General features: G+C 40.4%; 1 protein-coding gene across 2 annotated transcripts in view; it reads right to left on the bottom strand.

Annotated features, from left to right (window-relative positions):
- The window catches only part of lhfpl2b (LHFPL tetraspan subfamily member 2b), a 246176-nt gene that overhangs the window by 173492 nt on the left and 59087 nt on the right, over positions 1-13597 (bottom strand). For both annotated transcript variants that reach the window (XM_039758387.1, XM_039758389.1), the window contains exon 2: positions 12549-12612. The gene's annotated coding sequence lies outside the window, so the exon portion shown is untranslated. The remainder of the gene's footprint in view (positions 1-12548; positions 12613-13597) is intronic.

Here is a 13597-nt window from a genome sequence, read left to right as displayed (position 1 = left end):
ATGTACTATTACTAAAGTCATGTAGTATTGCCATTGTCCTTTTATATTCTTATTAATGGCACAGTCATTGGAGTGAAGCAACAAAGTCATGTAGTATATTTAAAAAATTTAAAAAGTCATTAAAATGTAAAGGATTTAAAAAGTCATGTAGTAGATTAAAGTTATTATGTTAATTTAATCTAAAGTCATGTACTGTGGTACTGCTATTGTCCTTTTACATTCTTATTAATGGCACAGTCACTGGAGTTAAGCAGCAAAGCATTTCACATCTTGCAGTGAAATGTACACAATTTGTAACGTTTGGAAAACATACAGGATTAACTCTTTGAGGGCTGAATATTTTTTCCAAAAAACATAGTTTCTGAAAAGCAATGGTTTCACACAGAAATCAACATAAAACGTCTGTTGCTGCATGCTGTGCCTGGCAGTTTGCCAAGAGTGTGCGGCAGGCTTGCTGCCAGGCTGTCTTCACTGGTCGCTGCGAATTGCAATTTGGTTTCTACCTCTTATCATTGCCAAGTGGCAGTCCTCCTGGCGAACATTGCCGTAGGCATGTCAGCTGCATGAATGTGTTCAGCACCACAATTAGCTGGGGACCAGTCAGCTGAAGCTGGAACCTCACATTCGTTTTCGATCACTCGTATCAAAATCGGAGACCGACGAATCATAGTCCAGTTCAGAGAGAATAGGCAAAACTTTGTCCGCAGAGTATTTTGCTTTACGAGCTCGCTTTGATCTCTCGCCATTATGTCAGTGCCATTTTTGCCGGTGTTTGCGCCTTACTACTCACACGAGCACAGGAAATCAATCAAACCAATGAAGCTAACTTTCCTCCTTGCAACGAGAGTCCAACTAAAACATAAAAGTTGGTTTTGTCACAGTTTACAGTTGATTACCATCGTCAACTCCTCCTTTTGACAAAAGTCGACATTAGCCCTAAAAGACTTAAATCACTTAGAGAATTGTACACAGATAACGTCTTTGCATCCTGTGAACAAACACACTTCAAATTAAACTTTCTTTCACTACCTCCAAATTAGAAACTTTGCTAAACAAAATCTGCCCAATTTTCCTCACCTCTCACCTACTTCTATTCCACAAGTCTTGAGGACTCAGACAGCCTTTCTATAACATAAACCATTTTACAGTCCCTCCTTTTCAAAGATCCAAGAGCACAGTAGGAAAAGGATCTCTCACTCAACATATCAGAAAAGGAGTGGAAAGTAGCAATGCAGAGAATTCACTCGAGCTCCATATGTGCAAAGCATACAATCATTCAACTCAAAGTTATATATCGAGCACATCTGTCTCACTTAAAATTGTCCAAATTGTTTCCAGGGCACGATCCAATCTGCGAACACTGCAATCGAGCTCCAGCCTCACTGGGTCACATGTTCTGGGCGGCCTGCACCAAATTAACAGCATTCTGGACTAAAATCTTTACATGCCTATCAGACAGCCTTGGTGTCACAATCCCTCCTAGCCCACTAACAGCTGTGTTTGGGGGGCTCACAGAGGGGCTTAAAGTGGAGAAGCACAAACAAACAAACAAACGATTGGCACGTAGACTTATCTTGTTCAATTGGAAGAATCCTAACTCTCCTCTTTTAAGTCAGTGGGTAGCTGATGTTATATACTATTTGAAACTGGAAAAAATCAAATTCTCACTTAGAGGATCTGTGCAGAACTTTGAAGTCTTAAACTTTTACTCTGTCTGTTGGCCCAGCTCTCTTTCTCATGGGTAGGAGTTGATTTAAATTTAGTTCAAAACGTGCTAATGTTTCACACCTCGTCATACTGGCAATGTGGTGTAGTGGCTAAGGCGCTGGTCTTTAAACCACAAGACTAAAGATTCAGTTCCCATCTCTGACCTCACCATGCAGCTGTCAGCAAGTCACCCAACGTGCCTGTGCTCCATCCATCCATCTTCTTAACCTGCTCATCTTGAGCTGGGTCACAGGGAGGCTGGAGTTAATGCCTGGGGCAAAGCAGGAAGAATCCCTGGACAGGACGCAAGTCCATCGCACTCGCATACAAACACACATTAGGGCTAATTGATCAACACCCCAAGTGAACCTGTAAGCCATTGTAATATGTACCCCTATCTTGTAAGCCGATTGGTTAAAGACTACATCCAATAATAATAAGGCAACAACTTCCCTGTGCTCACTCAGAACTAACAAAAAGGCAACATGAGGGAGGCAGAGATGGCCACTGACAGCTGACATGTGTCTGTGGCAGTCTGGTGCTGACCACTCCATTGAAGCACAGAAGAATAAGTCAGAGAGGTTTTTAAGTCGCCATTCCAGTTTTCCAGCTGCATAAGCGGAGAAGGTTCAGACTCCACTCCATAGGGTAACTAATGAGAAAACATCTAAAACCACTCTATAGAAATACATGGACTACAATCAAGTTTTTCTTTATTGTATATTTGTTGGTCCTTAAAAATTCCAAACAATGCTACATTAGCCACACCAAAAAAAAAAATTAAAAACCATTAACATATAATAACATCTGTATGTTGTTAATCTGCAATAAATCATTTTACAATGGCATTTCTCAACTTCACTGACATTTTCAACAGCGAGGTCTATCATTTCAAAACTTACACTCCAGCTTTTCACGCAGGGCCAGTTTGTCAGGACTGCACAGTTGACTCTACTGACCAAGGAAGGAAAGGAAAACTCGAGTGATCTACTAACCAACTGCACAGGGCAAAAATCTTCCCAGCAAGAAAGTCCTGTGAGCTTCTAGCAAAGTGCAAATGGCAGCCACAAAAAGAAAAAACGAACACAAGATATATGTGACAGATTTTGAACATACGACCAATGAGGGGAAAAAAAAAAAAAAAGAAGAGTAAAGGTTTGCTTCTGCTCCAGGATGAGCTCATTTGTTTGACTCATACTTTCTGCGATCGCACTTCGGCACTGCTGCGCAATATTACCAAATCATCCAAGCTTGAGCTGTCTGCTCTTTATCCTCTCCAGTGCCTTATAAATCAAGCAGCTACGGTCAGTCCTGAAGGACCCGATATAATCTGTCATGCGCTTTTCTCTTCCAGCAAGTCAGAAAGATCCAGCAGAAGTGCCTCTTAAATATAACTTTAAACACACAGACCACAAGATTTGATTAGAGACTGCCAAGACCCAGATAATTTCATACTCGACCGTGGCCTTCTCCAAGGCACTCAACTCTATGCAATTTTCCTCCCTTTGCTTTTTTTCCTGCTCTTCTCCTCATTTAATTTAGAACTTCCTGACCACCAACTCAAACAGATGGTGGAAGCCTGCTGATGCAGAAGTCATTCACGGATTTGCCAGGTACAGTATGCTTTATGTTTAAAATGCACCACCATCAAGACCTCAGCCACTGCCGGCATTTAAGCTAATCTTCAAGCGACTGATGTGGCATCAGTCAAAGAAAAAAGTCTTGTTAAGTTTACCCCTTCCACACTACAGCAGCTCACTATTCCACCGAAAGCAGAAAATAAAAATAATAAAAATAAAAAATAAAAAGTTACACTCAGCCCTGTAACCACTCTAGTGCACCAGATGTATGTTGAATTCTTACCAATCAGACAACCCAGCAGCAATGTGGCTCCTTCATAGCATGCAGCTCTTGGATTACAGCAAAGCAGAGAGTGAGCAGTCTTGATTGATCATTATTATCAATACTTTAAGACAGCGTACGGTCAATCATGCACACACGTGGAGCACAAATACCTGCGGCCACTTCAGCAGAATGCAAAGGTGGAAGCAAAATAGGAGCCGTCTCCTGGAACACATCCTTATAAAAGGAAGGCCGAGAAACGTCTGGAAAAAGGACAGCTGGCAAAGACCCCGGTAGAAAAAGAGCCCAAGCAGGACTGATGAGAGGTGGGTCTTCTTGAAAGTTAGAGTCAGGATCCTTAAAACTAAAAATGGAGACAGTTTAATGCATATCTATAAAGGACACTAAAGGGAATAATACAGGATTTGAAATAAAACAGTTGTTTTAGTCACCGAGGATCCCTCTAGCAAAGTGAGTTAATTCAATATGGAGAGCAAGATCCATAAAACTGCCAATTCTTCAAGAAAAGACAATGGCTGCTAGTGCAGAATCGCTTACATCAAAGTCTAGCAGAGGACTTGAGCCATATGAAGTTGTGATTTTAGCAGGAAAATATTTCATGCCTATCTATCTAAAATTACTATCTCTGTAGAGCAAGTCTGCTGGAGTCTGGTGGCTCTCTTGGGTAGCGTTTCTCAACCTTTAAGTATTTGCAGCCTGAGTTTTCATAACAGTTTTAATCGCGCCCCCCTAACGTTTTTTTGAAAGGAGCCCACTAATACCAATTTGTTCTTTTTTATTTAATGATATATCTTAGATGCATATTTTATTATACCTATTTAACTTTTATCAACATTTATCAAACTCTATATTTATTTTTCTAGTATTAGAATGTAGTTTAAGTTCATTTGTTTTGGTTTCAATTGATGTATTTTTCATAATTTTGATTCTTGGTTTTCTTTTTTTCATCCCCCACCGCCCCACAGTTTGAGAACCACTGCTCTAGGGTATGTACAGTTTGCCTGCTCTTCTGTATCTCTGGGGCATTTTTACTTTCTTTATTTTTCTCTCTCTCATTCTCAAAAAAGTCATGAAGCACACGACTTTCTCGACATAAAGCTGTGGTTTTGACCACACTACAATACTTTTTCTATATATACTAGGGGGCTCTGCCCCCTGCTCGTTACGCTCGCCAACCCCCAGGCCTGTGCTACATGCTAGCCACTTTGTGGCTCTGCCACTCACGTATGGGGAAGTGGATGTACAATTTAAACAGATTGTTATTTTCATGGGAATTGTTACATATGCACAATATAACTAACTATTTTACATTACAGCGAGTAATTAAACATAGTAAAAAATAGTAAAACATAATAAATTAAAAGAAAATCATGTTTCATGTTGCGTTAGAGGTATTCATTGTGTTATATGATTTCATTCTGTTGGTCTTTGAAATTAACAAATACTTTTTAAAACTTACACTTTTACTGTAACACTTCAGTAAAAATAATAATTTGGAATTAACGTTTCGTCAATATCGCTATGAATTTTGATTCCGTGTTTGGACATTGTGACAACGCAATGTACAACTGCCCGGGAGTGAGTATCGTTTCTTTCTCTCTAATAAATAAACCAACTTTTTCGAATGTTTGTTCCTGTGATTTGTTAGTTGTCATTGGAAAAGCTGTTCTCACGGGAAACTGTAAACGTTTTAATATGAACGACATATCAAGATCATTGGTGTCTAATGTTTTCCACGGAAGATGTACTACATTACCTTTCATGTCACCTATCAAAATTTTACTTGTCAGAATTGTTCGACCAATTTTGAATACAACTAATCTTGTCCTATTGCATAGCCCATCACTCATACATAAATTACGCAATAACATTACGATACATCCTTCTTTCAACGGTAATTTGGCCCGTGTAAGACTGGATGGTGTTAACAGTTGGAGATATTCTATGGGATATTGTAAGCTGATCTTTCGTACCATCACCACAAACTGTTTCATCATAGTCTATTGATACGCATTTAACCAATTTGCCGTGTAACCGATCGACAGTTTTCGTGTTAATTTTGCCCAGATGTTGACTGGGCAGTCTAATGGTCTGGAATCCCTACAGATTTTATTTTTTTCTCCAGCCGTCTGGATTTTTTTTTTTTTTTTTCCGTCCACCCTGGCCATTGGACCTTACTCTTATTCTATGTTAATTAATGTTGACTTATTTTATTTTCTTATTGTGTCTTTTATTTTTCTATTCTTCATTATGTAAAGCACTTTGAGCTACTTTTTGTATGAAAATGTGCTATATAAATAAATGTTGTTGGTAATTCGTTTCACTTCATTGTTTCTCGGTGCTAGGATTGCCCGTGTACTCATTTCTTCTGTTGATAACTCTTCGGGATGAAATTCTTCAATAAGATTTGGACATAATACGTCTTCTTATATTGGGAACTTAAAGTGAGGAAAACATTCAAATTTATGAGCTGAAAGCGCAGGAACTGTATCTGACAAAAGCATTCATACGAATGAGAGGTGAGAGGGCCGTGGGCGTGAGTCGTTAATCGGAAATGATTGAGAAGAGGGCAGGACTTGAAAAAAATCTCTTGGGAATAATCTCATCTCGTCTCAAGATTTTCTTTTATAACAGAGAGATTTTTTTATTTCAAGGCACTTCTTTTTAACACGACAAGGCTTTATGTGAGAAAAACGATCTTAAATGAAAGAAGATATGCTGTTTTCATAAGTATGTGACTCCCCCACGCTTTACTACCTTGTAGACTCTTGCTCTTTTGGGGTAGCATGTCCCAATGCTGAACACCGTTTGGGAGTGATCTGCTCCATTTTATTTGAATATAGTGAAATTAGTGAATTGGTCAAGGGACGGAATACTTTGCAATACACTGAACATAAATATCTACATAATAAGCAGGAAAGTAAAAAGAATTGTCTGTGTCATATCACTCACTACATTGTTTATCTTAAAAGAAAAGAAAGAAAAAAAAAATCAACGGCAAACCGGACCTCAGGGCAGACAACGTGGGAACCTGTGAACTATACGCGCACAATTTGCTCTGTCAAGACAGCCTCTGCCCTCAGGGACAAGAGCCTGGAAGTGCTTCCGTCTTTAAAGCCTTCCACGCGATTTCAGATTCAGCTTCACCAATTGCTGCTTTTTCACTTCCCCGCCATGTTTACATTCAAAGGTGCCAGCCGTTATTTTGTGATCTTAGCAGAGAACTCTCCTTTCTTTGCCACAACATGAAATGGTTAAGAAAGACTTGGCTAAAGTGAGCTCTTTTTTATTATGACAGCTTGTTACCTCCACACAGAGAATGAGTTCCACACAGTCGACATCACAGTATGGAAAGTATTACAACCACAGGAAACACTCATTTGGCATCCACATCACTGATACGCATCTCGGATTACAGAAAGGCACACTAACATTTTCCCAAAAACCACATTTATCGGGGAAGTGCTCCCTCTTTCTCATTTTAAAAAACAGCACTCCGCAGCCATGCCACAGTACCAAGAAAAAAAGAAACCACCTTTAACCTTGAAACCACAACATCAAAAAGCTCTGCTTTTAGTTTGTTTTTAACATTTGCAGCTGCTGGCAAATACACAAAAAGAGGAAGCCTTCTGTGGGCAGGATTGAAATTAATGTATAAATGAATTTTAAAAAGTTAGTTAACAAAGAGATAAAACAAATATGCTTACTCTCTCTCTCTTCTCCTTTTATGAACAAAGTTGTAATCAATACGCTAAAAACACAAAATAAAAATGATATCTTTACGTAGACTGGTGATCCTAAATTGGCTCAACGTCCAAGAGTATCATTTGCTGAACGGCAGTCCTGTTCAGAGATAGTTACTTATTTACAGTATATTAGAGGCAAATAAATAAAAATAATCATTCTTTACATTTATTAAGTGTTTTATCTCATGACTCAGAGTGCTTCTCATAGTGAGTGTGGAGCCACTTCGACCGCCACTAATGTGTGGCATCCACCTGGATGATGCGATGGCAGCCATTTTGTGCCAGTATGCTCAGCACACATTAGCTGCTAGGTGGGGAAGGGGTGAGAGATACCTAATCAATTAGAGACAGGGGATGATTAGGGGGCTAGAATGACTAAGCTGTAGTGGGCGATTTAGCCTGAACATCGAAATACAACCCACTCTTTACGAAGGATGCCCGCAGAGAGTCAGGACCATGGTTTTAGACAGATAGATTGATAGATACTTTATTAATCCCAAGGGGGATCTCATCTGAAGGTTGCCGCCATTTTTACAGCATAGTATCCCTGTCACAGCACCGGAGCATTGGGGTCCACATTCAGACCACAAGTTAAGCGCCCCCTGCTGGCCTCCCCAATGCCGATTACAGCAGCATTTTTAAGTATTGACTGGGCTGGAACATACTGAGCTTCAGGTGGAAGTTTATTCTGGCAAAAATGTGGCACAAGGCAGGAACCAACCTGCAAACCTGAAATGGATAAGCAGGAAAGAAGACAGAAAGACAAACAGATGAACTGAACCATCTAAATGCTGGGAGTTCACTTGTAGCATTACAGTGCGTGATAGACGGCCGGAAACTTAGCCCGGCCGGGATGCCCTTTTGAGGAGAGGTGTGGTGTGGGTGTGGACATATCACCAGCAGTACCTCCCCCGGGACACGAGAGCTTAGAAGCTCCACCCTGTGCCGGCCCTTGGCCACCACCAGGGGGCACCTGGACAGTTCCGGAGCCGGGGTCTACAGCACTTCAGCCACACCTGGAAGTGCTACCAGTAGTGGAGCCAGATTCTCTTGCAGCACTTTTGCCACACCTGGAAGTGCTGCCGGAATTTGATCAAGGAGCACCTGGAGTACTTCCAGGTGCGGCATAAAAGAGGCCGCCTCACTCCAGCAAGAAGCCAGAGTGGACGAGAAGGAGGACGACGAGGTTGCTAGTGAGGAGTAGAGGTGGCAGAAGAAAGGACGGAGTTTGGGTATATTGGAGCACGGTGTTGTGTGCAAGACATTTACATAAATAAACGTGTGTGTTCTGGACACTGTGGGTCTGTGTGTCGGTCTGTAGCCGGGCTGATCTTCTACAAGTGTTTCACCAGTTCTAAAACATTTACTTACTTACTGAGTGAATCAAACTGTAAGAAAAGGAAGACGTGAACCCAGATTGTCTGTCATAACTCTCAGGCCGCCCTGGAGCATTACCACAGTCTTAGTGCGCCATTACACAGGCCAGTTATACGTTTTTAAGAAATCCTGGAATGAAATTCCAGCCACTTTGAGAAGAGAAGGTTAACTGGCATAACTGACGAGGTATAACTTTTAGATTTATAGTAATGAAGACGGGTTGATCAAATAGCTTTAAAAAAAAAGAACTGCTGAGGAGATGAGTGGTCCTAAGACAGTCAACGGTAAACATTTCCCAAAGGTGATAACTGAAAGAGATACCAGGCTGAGAGAATTTTAAAGCTGAACTGAAATCATGACACCAATGCTAAATGAGGCAGATGAAATATATTCTTTGATTGAAGCACTAGCTGTGAGAAATGGCAGTGCAGAGAATCTGGATGAAAAGTGTCAAATGACAGAGGGTACTGCTCCCCTCCCAATGTTCTGGGTGTATTATGTAACTACTTCTCTTCAAACCATGGCAATTAGAGTCATGGCCAAAACTAAGCAGCCCCAAAGATGGGTCACTAGAGCTCATCCACGAACAGACAGACAAATACTGGAGGCTGAATAGACAACCTAGGCCACCCTGTGTTCTGGATCTGGGACTCTGGGTTAATGGTCTTTCAGTTCAACTGTCTGCTGTTTGTTACTAAGATGCTCAGAGAGCTTACAGTGAGGCAGTTCAGAGTTCAAATCTGCCATTTAAACGTCTGCTACAAGAACCTGAACAGTGTCAGCATTGGAGGTGGTTGTGGACAGCCATTTAGGAAGTTCCAATAGCAAACTAAAGACCTCAAACCCCAACTCCAGCTTATGAGACCAGGGCTTTAGTGTGGGGCAAGAGGAACCATCTGGGTCACCTGCTTAACAAAAGGTCTGCCTTCGATTTAGTAAATGAACCACATGCTCAATAATTTAAAGAAAGGAGAAGTAATGGGACTAGAAAAGGGAGACTTCAGTAATTGTAGGGCTATAGACTGGACCTTAAGAGGCTCAGTACTGCCTATCAAACCTTGAGAATGTTTTTAAGGATCACTTGGAGCAAGTCACCTAATCTGCCTACATTCTAGTTGTAAAAATTACATACGTGTAAACTGTTTCCACTCATAATCTGTACCCATCCTGTTTATTTCTGGGTTCCGAAGATTGAAGCCTGGCATATCCTGGTCTCAAATTGACTCCATTAAACAAGTCTACCAAATCTATAACAGTAATCACCGTGTTTCTCTATGTCCAAAGCTATCTTACTACTACAATACGTCAGAGCAAATGCTTTCAGTGTTTAAACTGAGGCCCTATCAGTGTCTGTCAAGCACAGCAGTCGCTTCTCTTAAGTGTCCTGATGAGGAGTCTGGGTTATGAGCGAGCATAAAATCACCAAAAACAAATTCCTTAAAGATTACAAAGCAGACATACAAGCAATGAAGGAATTCTCCACCCAAAAATGATATTTTACATATGTTGTTCAGACTGTGCAGTCTATAGTGGAGGCCAAATGCTTAATCACACATTTTCATGGAGAGAGGACATAAAGTTTTTGATAGAATAGGACCCAATTGTGACCAATGATGGACAACAGCACACAATGTAAAGAAAAAAAAATTCCAATGAAAAAGAGAACTGAAGACCCGCCTCTTCTACTTATTCATTGGTTAAGAGTTCTGTCCTCAATTCAAAAGGTCTTTCCCAAGTTTAATGTTTATGTTGTGTGTGGTTTATTCCAGAAATAACTGTTTGACAATATTTTAGCCAAAAAGCATGTTTTGAGCATACGACTGGATAATTAACATGTGGATTATGTGACAGGTGAGTAACGTGAGATTTTTTTCCCCATGGATATTAATAGCAACATTTGCTGTTGTTCAGTGCTGGTCACTACTGGTTTCTGTTCTCTCAAAATCTTTATGTCCTTTCTCCCAAAAAACATGAAATTAAATTTTTTTCTTGGCCACTACTACAAAGTACAAGGGGTGTGTAACATATAAAGAGAAAACTAAAAAGTCATTCTTAGGTGTAATATTTCTTTAAGTTGTTATACAGATTTCCATACCACCAATGGTTTTTCATACCTAAATATCCTTCATGTTCACCGCCGAGGAGAAGAATGAATGGTTGAACTTTCACAGGTTGGCCCACTTTCTACCAGTGCATTCAGTAGTTTTGTAAAGTCTCATTAGTTGTAAACATGAATAAAGAAAAGGTCGGGAGTAAACTGCCAACAATTAAACACTTTACTTAAGATTGCTTTTGCTCACAATACAATTATATTACTTTGTAAATATAGCTGGACTAAAAGAGTTAGAGAGTTTATTATGGCGACAAAGGCAACTGAGAGTCAATTAAGGGAACACTAAAATGAAAAGGCAAATCTAAGTGAAAACCACACAGCCTAACTGGGCAGATTCATTTCTTATTTCCTTGTATTTCTTTTACAGATCCCCCGTTAATGATTCATCTGAAGAATAAATATTTAAATTGAAACAGTAGAGCAGCCCAAAGTGATTCCACTCTTGCCTGCTCTCTGCCCAGCACTGTGCTTTTAATCCTTAACCTAGCGGGCAACGAGCCTACAAGTTGGCACCAGATGACGATTCCGCTTGTTCTCATGGCTGGCATCAGTGGGCCCCAAGAGGTAGACAAGGGTGAGGAAAGCTTGGAACAGAATGGGAAGCAGCCAGATGAGGTGGAATCCCATCTCATAAGCTTACAAAGCTACCAATGGATCAGAATCAGGCAAGAAAAACTGGGAAAGAAAAGAAAATAAAAATCACAGAGCACACACTAGAAAGCATAGCATGAGATTACAGTCTACATGACTCCTACTCTCTTTTCTGTTTCTTTTTCCGGTTTCTTTGTGGTGGCAGCCTGCGCCACCTCCACCTACTCAAAGCTTCATGATGCTCCAACAATGATGGATGGATTTAAAGGCAGAAGTCTATGTGACCATCATCATCATCAAGCCCTTCCGTGAGAACCCTAAATCCAAAGAGGACTGTTTCATTTATGTTAGGTAGAATGCCCAGAGGGAACTGGGTGGTCTCATGGTCTGGAATCCGTACAGATTTTATTTTTTCTCCAGCCGTCTGGAGTTTTTTTGTTTTTTCTGTCCCCCCTGGCCATTGAACCTTACTCTTATTCGATGTTAATTAATGTTGATTAATTTTGTTTTCTTATTGTGTCTTTTATTTTTCTATTCTTTATTATGTAAAGCACTTTGAGCTACTGTTTGTATGAAAAGGTGCTATATAAATAAATGTTGTTGTTGTTGTTGTTGTTGTACATCTCTGATGCCTTTAGGATTCCAGGGTTAAAAGCAGAAAAAGATGGAATCCTTACCAGACTAATGGGAAATCTGAACTAGCCTGCACCACAAGCTCATAGCATCCTCGCAACAAGTTTAATCCAATTCAACATCATTGGGGGGAAATGGGGGGTTTGAAGCCTTTTCTAACAACATCATGCGCACGGCAGGAAATAGGTCAACATTAAGTGCCAGCCCAGCGCAGCTCACAACCACACGTACACTCACAGATGCTCACTTTTGGCAAATTTAGAATTACAAACTTGCATAATCTGGGGAGGTAGTAGGCAAAAAAAAAAAACAGCAGTGCACACAGATCCACCCACCAACATGGGGAAAACATACCAGCTTCAAACAGATAATGGCCAGAAACAGGATATCAACGCAGGGTGCAACCACTTTGCCACCGTGCCAACCTGAACCGCAACAAGAAATTTGAAAACTGAAAGCTGGTAACAGCGTAATCAAAAACGTCTTAAAAAAAAAAAAAAGAAAAAGTGCAGACTCACCACATGAAAAACTCCACAGTGGATGTGTTCATCACTAATCTTCAGTGTACGTCCGTAACCATTCCTGTAATTAAAATAACAAAAACAATGAGATTGAGAAGGTGAAGGTCATTTAATGTTGATAATATCAGCACCAGAACATTTAATGCAAAGGGATGCTTGATCAATTAATACATCTTACGAGGCAGTCAGTCACCTGTATACTGTAGATCAGACTAGGTGGGCAAGGAACTGTTATGTTACAGCCAGCGCATGTTTCCGGTTTATGTTCATTTTCCATTTTATTATTATTTTTGATGGTTTTGAATGTTTTTTTGTTATGTCATTGTTGTTAATATTATTTTGTGTACAGTGAACCCTCGTTTATCACAGTTAATCCGTTCCAGACTCTACCGCGATAAATGAATTTTCGCAAAGTAGGATTCTTTATTTATAAATTGAACATTTTCGCAGTTAGAGTATAGAAAACCTGTTTACGACCTTTTAAATACATTTTTTAACATTATTAGAGCCCTCTACACATGAAAAAACACCCGTTAGTCACCATTACACGCGTATTACCCAATATATTAGGCAAAATAAGAGAAAATAAGACATATTAGACGTTACAAATATAATATTATTATTGTACTGTAAAATTAATTACACACACACCGTTCTTACACACAACCACTAACCTATGAAGGCACGACCTCAGTAGGAGAGTCTTAAGGTGGTTCAGTATCTTCAGCAGGTGCGTCGTTGCCTTCTTCCGCTGAAGCAGTACTAGGAGTAGGCAGTGGGTGCCTGGGTGCGCAGCTGAAGAACCTCGTGATAGGCAGTTGCTTGCGCTGTCTTTTCATATGCGCGATTGAGGCTTTTGTAGGGTTCTATCGCTCCATCAAGCGCATTCTGGAACTGCAATGCACGCATCATTTGTGGGTCCCATTCGCCAATCATGTCCTGTACTTCCTTAATAGTTTTCACGACTTGCGAGAGACGCTCAAGTGTAAGGCCAACTTCCTCCTCCTGACCCCCAGGAACCTCTGGCTGCTCCTCCTCCTCCTCCT

The sequence above is a fragment of the Polypterus senegalus genome, chromosome 7 (genome assembly GCF_016835505.1).
Source record: "Polypterus senegalus isolate Bchr_013 chromosome 7, ASM1683550v1, whole genome shotgun sequence".
NCBI lineage: Eukaryota > Metazoa > Chordata > Cladistia > Polypteriformes > Polypteridae > Polypterus > Polypterus senegalus.
Note: the sequence above shows the minus strand (reverse complement) of the source record. Positions and strands in the feature narration are given on the sequence as shown.